This window comes from Cupressus sempervirens, chromosome 3 (assembly GCF_028749045.1).
Source record: "Cupressus sempervirens isolate cs-2001-9-10 chromosome 3, ASM2874904v1, whole genome shotgun sequence".
In the NCBI taxonomy this organism is placed as follows: domain Eukaryota; kingdom Viridiplantae; phylum Streptophyta; class Pinopsida; order Cupressales; family Cupressaceae; genus Cupressus; species Cupressus sempervirens.
In genome coordinates, this window is record NC_143120.1 from 721,048,504 (window position 1) to 721,065,167 (window position 16,664).

The 16,664-nt window shown below is 32.7% G+C and overlaps 1 long non-coding RNA gene across 1 annotated transcript; it reads left to right on the plus strand.

The window, feature by feature from the left end:
- Positions 1-10,804: 10,804 nt before the first annotated feature.
- LOC149568793 (uncharacterized) lies at positions 10,805-15,822 on the plus strand. Its single transcript, XR_016361704.1, has 2 exons — positions 10,805-11,136; positions 15,620-15,822. It is a non-coding gene; the product is annotated as an uncharacterized LOC149568793 (long non-coding RNA).
- The last annotated feature ends 842 nt before the right edge of the window (positions 15,823-16,664 follow it).

Genomic DNA, 16,664 nt, shown 5'->3' on the forward strand with positions numbered 1-16,664 from the left:
CGCGAGGGGTCATAGGTTAACTTATGACTCCTATCGACGCATTTCATGACAATGGATGTCCCTAAGGACCCTACGACCCCTACAGATGTATTTTGTTGGTTATAATAAGTTGAGAAGGGTCATAAGTTATCCAATGACCCCTCTTAACACATTTCATGACAACATATGTCTCTAGAGGCCCTAAGACCCCTAAGGATGCATTTGGTTGGTTATAATGCATCAAGAGGGGTTATAGGTTAACCTATGACCCCTCTCAACACATTTTGTGACAACGTATGTCCCTAGGGGCCCACCCCTAGGGACGCATTTGGTTGGTTCCAATGAATCGAGAGGTGTCATAGGTTAACCTATGACACCTCCCGATGCATTTCATGAAAAAATATGTCCCTAGGCATCCAACAACCCCCAAGGACACAATTGGTTGGTTCTAATATGTCAAAAAGGGTCATACGTTAACCTATGACACCTCTCAATGAATTTAATGACACCATATGTCCCTAAGGGCCATAGCACCCTCAAGGATGCATTTGGTAGGTTTTAATGTGTTAAGAGTGCCCATAGGTTAACCTATGACCCCTTTCGATGTGTTTCATGATAACGTATGTCACTACGGGCCCTCAGACCCCGAGGGACGCATTTGGTTGGTTTGAATGTGTTGGGAGGGGTCATAAGTTAACCTATGACCCATTTTGTTGCATTTCATGACAAGTATGTCCTTAGGGGCCCTAGGGCCCCTACGGATCCATTTAGTTGGATTGAATGTGTCAGGAGGGGTCATAGGTTAACCTATTGCCCCTATCGACGTATTTTATGAAAACATATGTCCCTAGGGCCCCTAGCGACCCCTCTCAACCCCTACGGACACATTTGATTCATTCAAATTCATTGACAAGGGTCATAGGTTAACCTATGACCTCTCTCAATGGATTTCACAAGAATATATGTCCCTAAGGGCCCTAGGATCTCAAGGGATATAATTGGTTAGTTCTAATGCATTGAGAGGTGTCATAGGTTAACCTATGACCCCTCTCAATGCATTTCATGACAACATATGTCTCTATGGGCCCTAAGACCCCCAAGGACATATTTGGTTAGTTCTCATGTGTCGAAAGGGGTCATAGGTTAAACTATGCCCCCTCTTGATGCATTTCATGACAAGGTATGTCCCTAGGGACCCTAGGATGCCTAGGGAAATAATTGGTTGGTTCTAATGCATCAAGAGGAGTCATAGGTTAACATATGACCTCTATCGATGCATTTCATGATAACGTATGGCCCCAGGGGCCCTAGCACCCCTAGGGATGCATTTGTGTTCTAATGCATCACGATGCATTTCATGACAACATATATCCATAAGGGCCCTAAGACCGCTAAGGATGCATTTGGTTGGTTCTAATATGTCAAGAGGGGTCATAGGTTAACATATGACCCCTCTTGATGCATTTCATGACAATGTATGTCCCTAGGGGCTTTAGGGCCCCTAGATATGCATTTGGTTGGTTCTAATGCATCAAGAGGGGGTCATAGGTTAAGCTATGACCCTTCTTAATTCATTTCATGACAATGTATGTCCCTATGGGCCCTGTGGCCCCTAGGGACTCATTTTGTTGGTTCAAATGTGTTGAAAGTGGTCATAGGTTAACCTATGACCACTCTCGACTCATTTCATGACAACTAATGTCCATAGTGGCCCTAGAAACCCAAGGGCACATTTGGATGGTTCTAATGCATCGAGAGAGGTCATACGTTAACTTATGACCCCCCTCGATGAATTTCATATCCACAAATGACTATAGGGGCCCTAGGGCCCCTAGAGACACATTTGGTTGGTTCTAATCCCTAGGGACCCATTTGGTTGGATCGAATGCATCGAGAGGGGTCATAGGTTAACCTATGACCTCTCTCAATGCATTTCATGACAATATGTTTCCCTAAGGGCCCTAGGATCTCAAGGGACTCAATTGGTTTGTTTTAATGCATTAAGAGGGGTCATAGGTTAACATTTCATGACAATGTATGTCCCTAGGGGCCCTAGGGATGAATTTGGTTAGTTGCAATACATTGAGAGGGTTCATAGGTTAACCTGTGACCCCTCTCAATGCATTTCATTAAAACTTATGTCCCTAGAGGTCCTATGCTCCACAAGGACACAATTGGTTGGTTCTAATGCATTGAGAGGGGTCATAGGTTAACCTATTACCCCTCTTGATGCATTTCATGACAACATATGTCCTTAGGGGCCCTAAGGCCCCTACGGACCCATTTGGTTGGTTCAAATGCATCGAGAGAGGTCATAGGTTAACCTATGACCCATATCGATGTATTTTATGATAACGTATGTCCCTAAGGGACCTAGGGCCCCTAGCGACCCATTTCGTTGGTTTGAATGCATCAATAGGGGTCATAGGTTAACGTATGACCCCTCTTAATGCATTTCATGACAACATATGTCACTAGGGGCCCTAGCACCCCTAGGGACACATTTGGTTGGTTTTAATCCCTAGGGACCCATTTGGTTGGATTGAATGCATCAAGAGGGGTCATAGGTTAACCTATGACCTCTCTCAACACATTTTATGACAATATGTGTCCCTAAGGGCCCTAGGATCTCAAGGGACTCAATTGGTTCGTTTTAATGTGTCAAGAGGACCTATGACCCCTTTCGATGCATTTCATGACAATATATGTCCCTAAGGGCCCTAGGACCCCCAAGGATGCAATTGGTTGCTTCTAATGCATCAAGAAGGGTCATAGATTAACATATGTCCAAAGGGGCCCTAAGACCACTAAGGATGCATTTGGTTGCTTCTAATATACCGAGAGGGGTCATAGGTTAACATATCACACCTTTCGACACATTTCATTACAAAGTATGTCCCTTGGGCCCTTGAGAATGCATTTAGTTGGTTCCAATGCATTGAAAGTGGTCATAGGTTAACTTGTAACCCCTCTTGACACACTTCATGACAACATATGTCCCTAGGGGCCCTATGGCAGATAGGGACTCATTTGGTTGGGTTGAATGAATAGAAAGTGGTCATAGGTTAACCTATGAACCCTCTTGATTCATTTCATTACAATATCATTTTATATCTATAATTATATTAAAAAATATTATCATTTGATTTTGATTATGGTGGTTAGACATACACCTACTTTTTATTTTTGCCTTGAAATTTTCATACTACAGTAAAATCCAAACTTTTGACCAATCAAATATTTTTTTCTCTAGATAAGGCCTACTATTTTAGAAACTACATTTAATTTCCTATAGATTTATTTCTTACAACTTTTTGATATAAAGTCCAAAATCACTTTAAAATTATGTGTCAAGTTGACATAACCCTAATTTTCTTGTTTTTCATTGCCACTTAAGGCCATAGTTTGGTTGACCATGATCCTACACATACCCTTATTTAGTTTGGTTTCTTGAATTAGGATGATTTATGACTCAAATAATGATAAATTACATTTTAACAAGTGCTTCTTACTAGGAATTTTTAGGTCCTTAACATTCCATTATGTGATTTTCATGGCTCAGTGGGAACGAACTTCCCCTTTCCTACATTAACTAAATCATTAATCTTTTTTCGATTCCCAGCCATGCCTATGACTGATCTAAGCTTTGCATGAGATTTCCTCCAACATTTTTTGCTTTTTTTTACCACACTTTGGATGATCTATACCTTCTATATTTTCTGCAATACCTAAATTATCTATATTAGTATTTGCATTTTATACACTATCAGCTATTCTTACATCTTTTATTTCTTCCTTATCTTCATACAACTCTTGCATTATTTTATCACTTATTACCAATTCTAAAGTTTTATCCTCCTCTTTATTAGTAGTATCTATCAAATGCTTTGTTTGATCCACATTTACTTTACCATCAGTATAATCATTTTTTTTATGGTGATAAATGGACTCCGAACTCTTCCCACCATTGTGATATATCGGATAAATTCCTCTCCATTTTTTCTTTATTACATCCATTGCATATTTCATCCCAACTCGTTTATTCACTGATCCTTATAAAATTCTCTATTTTTATTGGAAACCAGTTCTAATTTTGCTCATTTCTCCCCATCGTCTCTAGATGCTCACTTGATTTGATGTCATCCTCAAATAGTTTTCTTCATCCTAATGGAGTTTTCCAAAACTTGTATATATATTTTATATTATTTTTAGCTTTACCCTTTATCTTTTTAGATTCAAAGTAGTCCACTTGTTTATCTATTATTGATGTTAGAGGACTACTTTCCTTTATGTTTTCTCTTATTATGTCTACCTTGTTCAAACTCTCCTTGTGTTTTCTGGATTTAGTATTTTATTTTCAATTTTCTAATAAGTCTAGAGTCTTATTTTCCTCTTTATTGCCAATCTTTTCCATGTTTAATCATTTTGGGCTGATATATTGATCCTTAATTACTATAAATTTTATGAAGGATCCTTATTTTTTTCCTTTATGTTTGGTATTTCTTTTTCTATAGTGTTCTATTCATAATTATTAGTCTAAATTATAGGTAATACACTTTCTTCCATTTCAATATTATTTTGATCATAATCAATATCTTGTTATTCTAAATTATACACTTTGTTAAACTAAGCATAGAAGGAGACACTCAAATTATTCTAAATGCACTAAGAAAAAGAAGCATACCTAATAGGGTCATAAATTTGAAACTACAAGAATCTCTTTAGTTATTGGACAAGTTCCAATAGACAAGGATCACCCCTATTAATAGAGAAGGAAACAAACAAGCATATACATTGGAAAATTCAAGAGCAGATGACAAAGATCTAATACTTTTAAACAAAAAAAAATCCCTATTTAATCAATAACTAACCCTAGAGCTAATTAAGAATACCATTTAAAGGAGATGAATAATGTTAAGGATTTAAATAAATATTAAACCAAGAACATTCAAGATAATCTCCCTAGGACTAAGAATCCTAAAATACTCTTATACTAAGTTCCACCCCAACAATATATATCCTATCCTTCTAATCTTACTGTAGTATATGAATAATCCTTCGATGATATTAATACAAACCAACTTGGTTATTATTATTGTTAGGAGCATTACCCAAATTAGTGCAAATCTTCATTCCAATGATTAATCTAAGACTGAGTTTCAAACTGGATTAACAATTTAGAATTAAAATTTCTAGATAACCTTGGTATGTTAAAATTAGTCCTTCTACTTGTTTGCATTAACTCCAATTTAAATAAAGATCAGTCTTATATATAGCATTTGAACAGACTCAATAAGAAGAAAACATGAACAAGAATTGAAGCATTCTCTCTAGTAGGAAATAACAATGGATTGATGGTTGATATAGCAATTTCAATTTCTTAAATTATACATGCATTAGAAATGACTTTGGAATAAAACTCCTAGACCAACAAAATTTCATCACTTAAATCAATCTAATAAATTATGGACCCTCCCCTGTTAAAGTAGAGAAAAGATTTAATCACAACTTTTAGTTAAAGTAAACATAGGCTAGCACAAAAGATTCAGTTTAAATAGGGGTTGGTTATCACACCGTATTATGAATTTAGATAATAGTTTTAGAATCATAGTATTTGAATTATGGTTTTATAATAAATCAATGAATCAAAATAGATTTAAAAATATAAGATTCTGACCCAAATTATAACAAAGTGATATTTTAAGTCAAGATCATGGGCCCTCTCTATTTCAGAAATAATAAGGAAGAATTAATCATTATGGCTAATCAAATTAAGTATGAGGAATATTTATCATAATATTGCTCGAATCTTATTCTAAGTAACACAACAACACATATGGATATTTTATTAAATAATTCAATAATAATTTAAGTTAGGATAAATGCTGGTCTATAATTAGGGCCAACAATAGCATCTCATTGACAAATTCCACACATTTTTCCCTTTATTATCTAGTAATGATCTAGTATCCCTTCTTAATCTCTATTTTGGATTAATAAATATACATGAATAGATTTGATAAAGGTTTTTAACAAAATAAATTATCCCATAATGTGGAAAATCAAGCTAACCCTTTTAGTTAAAAAATACTAATAAAAACTTGAATATAAACATGTGAAATTATAATTAGTCAATCATTGCATATACATTTTTAGAAAGAACTTATCCTCCAAACCCTCAACCATTTTCTAACAATATTATGAAAATATAATATCAATTTCGATAAGAGAAAGATGCAACATTTTAATAAGATCCTCACTAAGAATCAAACCACCCTCCAAGAAGATAAATAAACAAATAGAACCTTAAATAATTTACAATTTTTGATAGTAAATTAAGCTTCAATAAATTACTAATGAAGTACTAATAAATCATACCATAGATTATCCTAAAATACTAGTCAAGTTTTAAAAATATATTCATAAATGGAGAGATATCTATTGCATGTACATTTATCTTTAGATTATTCCAAATAAAATAATTCACTTTAAAGATTTAGGGACAAAGTATTCAAGATTCTAAGATTGAAGCACCACAATTGTATTTTGAAGACTAACTCCTAATTGTGAGCTTGAAGTGATTTTGAAGCTATAGGGGCACACAAAGGATCACATAAAGTAACAATAAAATAAGATAAATTAACACCCAATGATTAGCTTATAAAGATTAAATGAACAATAAGAGTCATATTGCAATGCATATTTTCAATTGTAAAAGGAATCTATCTATAAATCCATAACAAGGGTTCTTGTATAAATTTAAAAAATTGAGTGTAAAGAAACTTATCTTTCCAAATCACCAAAATTTATGTGGCTCTTGTAAAACTACAAAATTAATGAAAACAATTTCATGATGTAAAGATGCTCTCAAAGAAATCTGAAATTTAAGGGAGGGTATGTGCTCTCAAAGATCTTTCTATTTTCTTGAAGGAAAACATTTCAATAAGTAGACAAGGCATAAATATACTAGGCAATTCTAGGGATTTTCTTCTCTATTCTTCTTCCCCTAGTGCCTACACAATGAACGAGGATATTTTTTGAAATAAACATATTGGAAAATTAGCCTTTTATCCATAAAAAAAATTGTATTATTTTTTTTTTGTTTTGTATAATTAGCTACTATAGGTTTCCTTATTAAATTGTGAATGTCAAAATTTTATTTGTAAAAAATAGAAGTGTGAGAACATTAAAAATACTTGAAATAAAATTTTTATATATCAATTACCATTATACACAAATGATCTAGATATTATTACTATAACATAAGTGTAACAACACCATCAAACTTTAATTTTATTAAAAAACTTTTTAATATTTTCTATTATTTTCTCTATAAATACAAACTAGCACTTGCATCTTTGAAGGGTGCAAGGATCAAGCCCATAGTATTGTATACTTTTGATGATGTTCTTGAATAGTTATTTGGAGCTTTCTATATTTCTTAAATTCACACACATAGACATCCCTTTATCCCTCTTCATCTCTATCCCATCTTATTGATCGTTACCTTTTGCTCCTCTGTGTCTATATCCTAATTCCTCTATTCTCACAAATATGTGTGTGTGTGTGTGTGTGTATACAAATATATTGTGTGTGTGAGAGAGTTTTTATGTGTGTATGTATGTACATACATACATTCATATATACATGTATGTATATAGATTAATATATGTATGTATTACATGCATGCATACATATACATATGTATGTATGTACATATATGCATGCATACATACATACATATATCTTTATCACTCTTTCTTTATCTTCTTTGACACCTCTTCCTATATATTTCCCTCCCATTCCCTTCCCCTTTTTCTCTCCCTTCATAACTCTCCTCCACTTTGATATTTGATCCTAATCCATCTATCTACACACTATCTCTCCCTATGTTTCCCCATCTATTTTTATCTTCTCACCTCTCTGCCCCTCTTTTTCCTTTATATTATTCGTTATACTCACTCTCCCTTCACTCTCTCCTTATTTTTCATTATAATTATCTATCTTGCTTCATATTTTTTCCTTTTCAAAATGGATGACCTAGCTATTTGAAATTAATAATTCAAAATACTCTCTCTCTCTCTCTCTCTCTCTCTCTCTCTCTCTCTCTCTCTCTCTCTCTCTCTCTCTCTCTCTCTCTTTTTCTCTCCATCTCCCCCTTCTCTCCTATTTATATTTCCTATATACAAATCAATTCCTTTCTCCCTCGCTATCTCTATCTTATCTTACCCCTCTCTTTACCACTCACCTCTCACTATCATTCTATTTTCTCAATTTTTGTTTGATCTGCTTTATTATTTATCTATATACTACCTTTCACCTCAGATATCTTGATCATTCTATCTCTTCATCTTCTCACTCTCCTCTCTCCTTTTCCTATTTCTCTCCCTCTACTTTCTTCTTCTTTGCCTTTCCCCTTATATTCATCAGTCTCATATACACACTCTCTCCAAAAAAATTTCCTCCCATTTTTTTCATCACTATCAATCTTTTCACCTCTTTATCTCTCTTAATTTTATTCATCTTACTCACCCTCTAGCCTCTCTCCCTTTATCCCTACATATATCTCCCTACCCCTCCAACTAATGTTTCTTATATGAAATGGATAAACTAGCCTTTTACTTTGGCTTAAATGCCTTAAATTCTTTTGGTATTATATAGGTCATTAGTACTTCTTCATAAAGTTTAATGAACTCTATCCAAGAACCCTAGGTTTTGTTTGAGATGTTTGCTAAAAAGAGTTATAGATGAAAGTTTAGAGACAAACCTTATTATTATTGTACATTATACAATATCTATTTTGGAAATTATAATGTTTAAAGACCATAGAATATACACTATAACACAAATCAAAATATTTCTAAAGGTTGATGTTGGAAAGAAAATTAAATACAACATAAATAGTTGTCCAAATAAATTCCAACTATAAAGCTCACTTAATATTCTAAAGCTTGTTAAATGACATCATCTTATGCAAACACAATGTCTAATATGAAACAACTAGATTTTTTTTTAAAATTATGCAAAAGTTTAATTTTAAAAGGGATTTAAATAATAAAATAAATTAATATGAAACTCAAAATAATTTAAATTAAATATTAAGTCTATATATAGACTCCCAAACAATCAAATTAAAGTTAAAAATACCAAATTTAAAATAAAACAATATTACCAGTGGCTCAGTAGTTGTGCCATATAAAAACCAATTGCCAAATTCTCCTCTCGAGAATGATGTACAATTTGAGGAAAATAGATAAGAAATTCCACATTGTTTAAACATGTTCGACAACTACATTCATTAATAATGTAAGTGGTATTTGTTGTCATGTTAAAATTTATTTGTGTGTCAATGAAATTACAAAATAAAATTAAAGAAATTGGTAGAGTTTATAGAATATTTATAATAGAAATTTATATTTTAAGGATACCAAGAAATGTGTTTGATTGTATAGAATAGATTGTTAATTTTAGACTAATTGCCTTTATAAAAAAAAGAGCATACAATGCTATATACTCCTCCGATGAACATAATTGATAAGAATTTGAACAACCGAAGATATTGAAAATACTTTCAAATTAACTTGGTTCTCAATAAATGAAGCAATACCACTTCAATAATAAAGTTGTCCTCTCATTCTTCAAGTTTCAAAAAGTCCCCATACAAAGCTAAATAATCCCTTATATAGACTTGAGGTTAAGAACTACTCTTATGTGGTTAATAACTACCTTCTTTTTAAAAGGTCCCAATACAAAGTAAAATAATCCCTTATATAAACTTGAGGTTAAGAATTACTTTTATAAGGTTAATAACTACTCTTATGTTGAAAAAGGTTAATTAACCTCTACAACAAAAATGATCATGTGGTTAACCTTTGACTAAAAGTCCCAATACAAAGTAAAATAATCCCTTATATAAACTTGAGGTTAAGAATTACTTTTATAAGGTTAATAACTACTCTTATGTTGAAAAAGGTTAATTAACCTCTACAACAAAAATGATCATGTGGTTAACCTTTGACTAAAAGTCCCAATACAAAGTAAAATAATCCCTTATATAAACTTGAGGTTAAGAATTACTTTTATAAGGTTAATAACTACTCTTATGTTGAAAAAGGTTAATTAACCTCTACAACAAAAAGATCATGTGTTAACCTTTGACTAAAAGTGTCATTTTGAATCATTAATGATGTAGTGCCTACCCTAATTTGCATTTTGCTATGATGGATTTCCGTATTTTACTTTGTGCATCCTTGGTGTATTTTCTATTAATTAGGTCTAATTAAAAGATTTAATTAATGACTTAATTAAATGGAGAATTAATATGATATTTTATTATTTTATTAATTGAAAAATTAATTAAATAAAAGAATTAAATTTGGTGATGAAAATTATAAGTTCAAAGTTGGAACGTGGTAATGTTTATTTAACTTAATAATAATATGTTTAGTGTTCATTTTTAAATAAATGTTAAATAATATTATTATTTAAGTTAATAAATACTTTATTAATCAAGTTTCAAAAATAAAGTGGAAAATAAATTAAGTTAATTAAAATTTTCATGATTTCATGAGATTTAAAATTAATAAACTGATTTAAAAGGAGTCAAGTGAATCAAATAAAGTAACGTGCATTATTTTTATAGCTATTCATCTAGAAGTATGTGTACCTCCTTGATGCACGAGTTGTCTACTACACGAGAGTTAGCATACTAATCAAGCACAAGGTGTCTACAACCATATCATTCTTATCCTATTATCTAGAAGGTGGGATAAAACTGGTGCTGAGTTGTCAACACTTATCTTATGCCCATAGCATAGACTTGATAACCATATTTGCGCTCAGTGCTTAGGGGGACGGTACAATTCAGCTCAACCACATTGTCTTGGGCTATAAATTTATATGCTCTGCTATCAACAAGTCATAGTTATGAGTCACTAGTTGGTGTTCGAGTACCTGTATGCTTTTGAAATGAATGCAAAATAATTTAAAGGGAATGAGCGGGGTGAGCCTCTGCAATCTGCTCACGATATTAGGGTTTGAAGTCTCCAAGCCGATTCTTTGGAGTGGCCATTCAGTAAAAAGAAGCGCAGTCCATCCTTCACTGGTTCTGCTCCAATCTCTGTCGATCTAATATGCTCTCCTCTCTCGAGGTTGCCAGTGAGTTCACTTCGTTTCTTTCTCTTAATTTCAATTCATTTGTTCATCGAGTACTTAGTTTTGTTGATTATATATATATATATATATAATCTTACTGCTTCTCTGTGCTAACTGCATGTTGGAGTCTTTCATTAGTATTATTTTGACATATTTACTGATTGCTTGTCGAGAATCGGGAGGTATTGAGAAATTCATATGATTGACAGTAACTATTCCATCAAAGTATACTGGAAAAATATTATTAAAAAAAAAATGTCCGCACAATTAGTAAAGATACAAGCCATAACGATTGAGACAATTGCATGATCTTAAGTTACCAAGCTCTAATGTAATATTGCAACTATCTAAGATCTAAATTTATAAAGCCCGACTGTAATAGTTCACTTATACTATTTGACATCTTCTGTGCTAGTTATATATTACAGTAGCCGGTTAAATAGCTGATATAGCCAATACGTATTGTATAGACAGTGCCTAGTCTGTTGATTGGTACCATTCCCAGCGCAAACCAAATTGCATCATTCAAACCGCCATCTTGACTAGATGCGCATCCTCTTTGTCCTTACAGCTCAGACATTTTTAAAGGCCGTCCTTTATTGATTACCCACTTTATCCATTTAATAGGGCACTTCACCCTTAATTCTGGTTCCAATCACATCTATGTCCGACTGCCAATCTTTTCAATTGGAGCTAATCGTTATTTGAAGAAGGAACTCTAAACAATCCAATCTTCTCTAATATCTGGAGATATTGCCTTGGGTAAAATCTGTAATCTATTGGTCTGGATGTAGATTTGTTTTTGAGCTGGAAAGAACTTTAAAGGTCTGAAGCATAACACAAGATTCTAGTAGATTATTCTAAACTCACTCATCCAAGCTTTTTCAAGACAATCGCATATGCAGCAATCAAACAGCCCCATATTTATTGATCCATTACAATCATTTTAGAAAAAAGCATAGTTTTAGGAAATGTATGAGTATGGAATAGAGAAGTGAACAGTAACTGAAACTTCTTCTCAATGGAGTCTATAATAACCAGCAGCAGATATACATACCCACGATCAGAGGCCACAAAGGCACACAACGATAAATCATTTTTCCAAGCTTGTTTCCATATTACAAAGTTTTAATAGTTTATGAACATATGTTAGGCAATTTTCCTGGGGCAGTATAGTAGTTGTGTGGGAAGCTAAGAGGTGTTGTGTGTGGTAAGAGTCAACCTTAAGTGTCTGTTCGGACAGACATAAAAGAAAGCAAAATAGTTGGACTCACTGATTTACTGACAGCCTTATCTCATAATCCAAAGGCCAATTAAAGTAAGCATCTCTTTATCTTCTGTTGATGAGTTCTATTACACTCATGAAGTATATGTTAAACCATAATTTCTTATGGAAACTTCACCCGGTGAAGGAGAAAGCGTTTTCTAGAGTTTGTTTCACTCTTTTACTGTTCTTGCACGTCATAACAAAGACCTTGTAATTGGAATGCAAGTTTAGATATGTCACAATTCTATAAATATGTGACTGTACATTATTAAAAGCATGTTGTTCCCTATTTTCTGTGGTAACTCTGGATTAGTAATAATATTTCAAATATGCCATAATACCCCACAAGAGATTATTAAATGCCAATTCAATGATCGGCCTACACTCCAGTTGTTGTCCACTGGGCACTAGAACCACTGCTCTATCCAGTAATTCGCTTAAACATCATTACCACCACTTCACAATGTTCAGGCAGGGTGATCAGGAAACATAAGAATATAGCTGTGATGAAATATTTGAGGTGAAAACTTAAATTTGGAGTATTGTGGCCATGGCCCAGTCTCACCAAACAAAGTTCTGATCAAATATTTATTTTAAACACCCCGCCTCTATTAACCGAGTTCACAGGTACAAGATCCACATTTGTTTCTTGGTTATCAAAGGTTTTTAACTATGTTAAAATATTATTTAATTTTAGTTTGTTTAATATATATTTAATATAGTTTATTTTAAGTATTATTTTTATAATAAGGTTGTTAAGGGATAAAATGGTTTTTGATTTATAAAATTATTAAGTGATGTTAATATAGATGTTGAATTATTTAAAATAAATTTATCAGTATTGATCAATTAATTATTAATTATTAATTATTAATTTGGTGATGTTAATGGAGATCGAAACCAATTTAAGTTGATGATGAATATTATTTTGTTAACTAATCAATTATCATTATTTAATAATATAGTAAATGATTGCTTTTAAGTTATGATATGGTTTTATTTTGAAGGGTAGATTTGTGATTTTTGTCTACACGAAAGGCTTATACTGAAATTGTAAACTTGAAACTTTTGGAAAAAATAATTAAGACTAGTTAATGGCATTTTGATTCACCTTAATAATAAAGATATTGAAGCACAGGCAAGTAGTTATCTTTTATAAAAGTCATTTATTAATACTCGAATTTGACAACAAAGGTTAGATTTGGTCTATATCTCCATATCGGTCCTGCCTCAAACAAGAATCTTTAGTCAACGCCTATGAAATCCTTTAATTTATTCAAGGTTATTCCCTTATATTGCCAATGACGCCACCCTTGTACAGTTAAGGCTTTAAGTAAAGCTCTTGTGCAGCATAATGACCATGTTAGCTCTGTTCAAATGTAATGCTAGTGTGTCCAATTATGTCGTTGATTGTCTTTATCAGTATTCCCCTAAACCAATCTCTTAAACATGGCTGAGGTTCCCATGGCATCAGGCATCAGAAAATCATCATCTAACATATGCTCTGCACGGTCTGCTCATACAACCGCATGGCTTCTATAAAGACTGGCAGACTGTTATGAAGTTTGGTTTATATTAAAGTTTGTTAAAAGATTATAAATTGAAATCAGTAATATTGGCGTCTTTATCTATCGACATTAACAAACAGACAATGCCTGATTTCAAATGATGTTTCTAATGTAATGTCCTCATGTGGCATTTTAATCTAGTGGTTGTTTGGCAACATATTTCTAAACTATGTAATCGACATACATAAAAACATCATAGGAGAAAATCTATGGCATAGTCTTCTGGTACATTATTAAGAATTAAAATTGAAAAGAGAAAACTAGACTTTAAGATCCTCATTAATAGAAGGATAATTATATATGTTTAAATAACTAATATTGATATATATGTTATGTTATTTATATATATATACATATCTATCAATGTTAATAGTTTATAACTTGTTGATATTATATTAATCATATTGGTTAACATTGGTTATTGTTTAGTTGATAATAATGTTTTATTTTAAATAATAACGATTATTAATAAGTTTTAATATAACTTGTTATTATAATATTTAATAACAAGTTTATTATTATTTGTTAATATTAACCCTTTAAGTGTAGTTAACTTTTAATTAGTTTGATATGACTTATTAACTAATATAATTAACTTAAACTTAATTAAGATACTTACCGATTGCTTGTTGAGAACCCGTGGATATCATGGATTATCTTTTGATGCTTTCTAGTTTGTTGTTTATGACTGAGGTGATTTATATGATTCTTGATTTGTGATTTCATAAGCATACACCAGAGATTTTGGGAGATACCTTTTAAATTTATATATGGCTGGATGTCATGATATGTCCTGTGATTCAATTGAAAATAATATTTATGAGGTTTACTTTGTGGAGCTTTTATGTGTACTTGGATGAAAGTAACAGTTTATTTTTAGGTTGCCTGTTAAGGAACCGAGATTTATTATTATAAGTGTTGTGGTATGGGACACAACTGTGTTTTATGTTCTTAAAAGAGGTTGTCTAGGTACATGTCTTTGGGAGTGGCTTGTAGTAGGGGTCCGGGGCCCAAAGTGGTCAGTACCAGGGTAACCTATTGCAAGTTATGTAATAAGTGATAATCTAGTAATTACTAATTTTGGAGAAATACACTAAAAAGATAAGTTAGGGATATTTGACCCGTCCATGCCTTTAGTGCTTGTTTAGATTAAGGATGGGAATGGGATGATTGTCTCATCTTCATGAGAGGGCTTTATGGTTCCACATGTGCCATGTTGAGGGTATGGGATTCAGAGTAACCTGTCCAGGGTAACTCAACGCTTGACGGTCCGGGGTCTATTGTGAGACCAATCTATGGTAACTCAAGCAGCCATGTGATGACACTCCCTAGAATGTAGCGTAAGTCTCCTCTGTAGAGTTTCTGTGTACCTCTAATGGTGTATTCATTGTTGGATGTTATATATTATGCTAGATGTTAATTGCTAACATGATTCTTTATATTGATGATTAGCAAGTGATAGACGATGCTATTTACTTATAGAATCATCTTATGCTTTATTTTGCATGATTAGATTTCTTATGCATATGTTGTAGCATGTTAGATTTCTTTCTGCATATGATGTAGTATGTTTTAGGAGTGACATTCCTACTATGATAATACTGATGATCTCTTTGGTGACTTGGGATGTTATGTGCGGAGGGATGGCTAGGGCCCACAATGGTCTAATGATGCTATTGACAGTTGGGAGGAACTACACACTTAGATTACTTGTGTTTTATGATGGATCATAATCTTTATTGATGGATGGATGATCATGTATGATGGATGGTATCATTGACTTTATTATACTTGTATCATGGATTCAATGAGGATGAAGTATCTTTATTGAGCATTCTAAATTTTATTTGTCAAGAGGTATTGAAACAAATGTATATTATGGGCTTGGACTTTTGTAATGACCCGCCAAGGGATCCAAAGAATTAACCTAGAATTTCACTAAGTTTGGTAGCATTTTTTTTTAAAACATGAAAGTAAATACCACATATAACTTATGCACAATAACGAAAGCAATAGCAATGTCCGTCTGAAAGTAAACATAACATACATAACATATTACATTCTTTAAAGATCCCTTAACGTTGAATTACATCCAAATTAACTAACATACATCAATCCATCTAGTACAACAACCACATGAAATATGATAAGTCCAATGTTTATACATTACATTTCAAATGCTCAATCATCCACTGTACATGTCACAGGGTATGACAAGCTCAAAAGAATATACATATGTAGAATAAGGTACATCATCCTATTCTAATCCATGATACATCAAAGTAACGATAATCACATGATACAACATCATAGAAGATCAAACATAATAAACTAAGTACAGAGTTCCTCCCAACTGTTAATAGCATCATTAGACCATCGTGGATCCTAGCCATCCCTCCGTGTGCAATATTCCAAATCACCGAAGAGATCATCGATATTAACATAGTAGGAATGTCACTCCTAACATATACAACATCATATGTAGAAAGTAATCTAACATGCAAATATAAGCATAAGATAACATCATCTAACATATGCTAATCATCAATGAAAGGATACATATCCACCATCACGAAGGACGCATTAGCCACGATGTCTCAATGAATATTAAATGATAAGAGTGGAAAATACACTACCACCCGACCGCGTGGTACCTAAGTGGTCCACTCCCACCATGCTGAGGAGATAATCTCAAG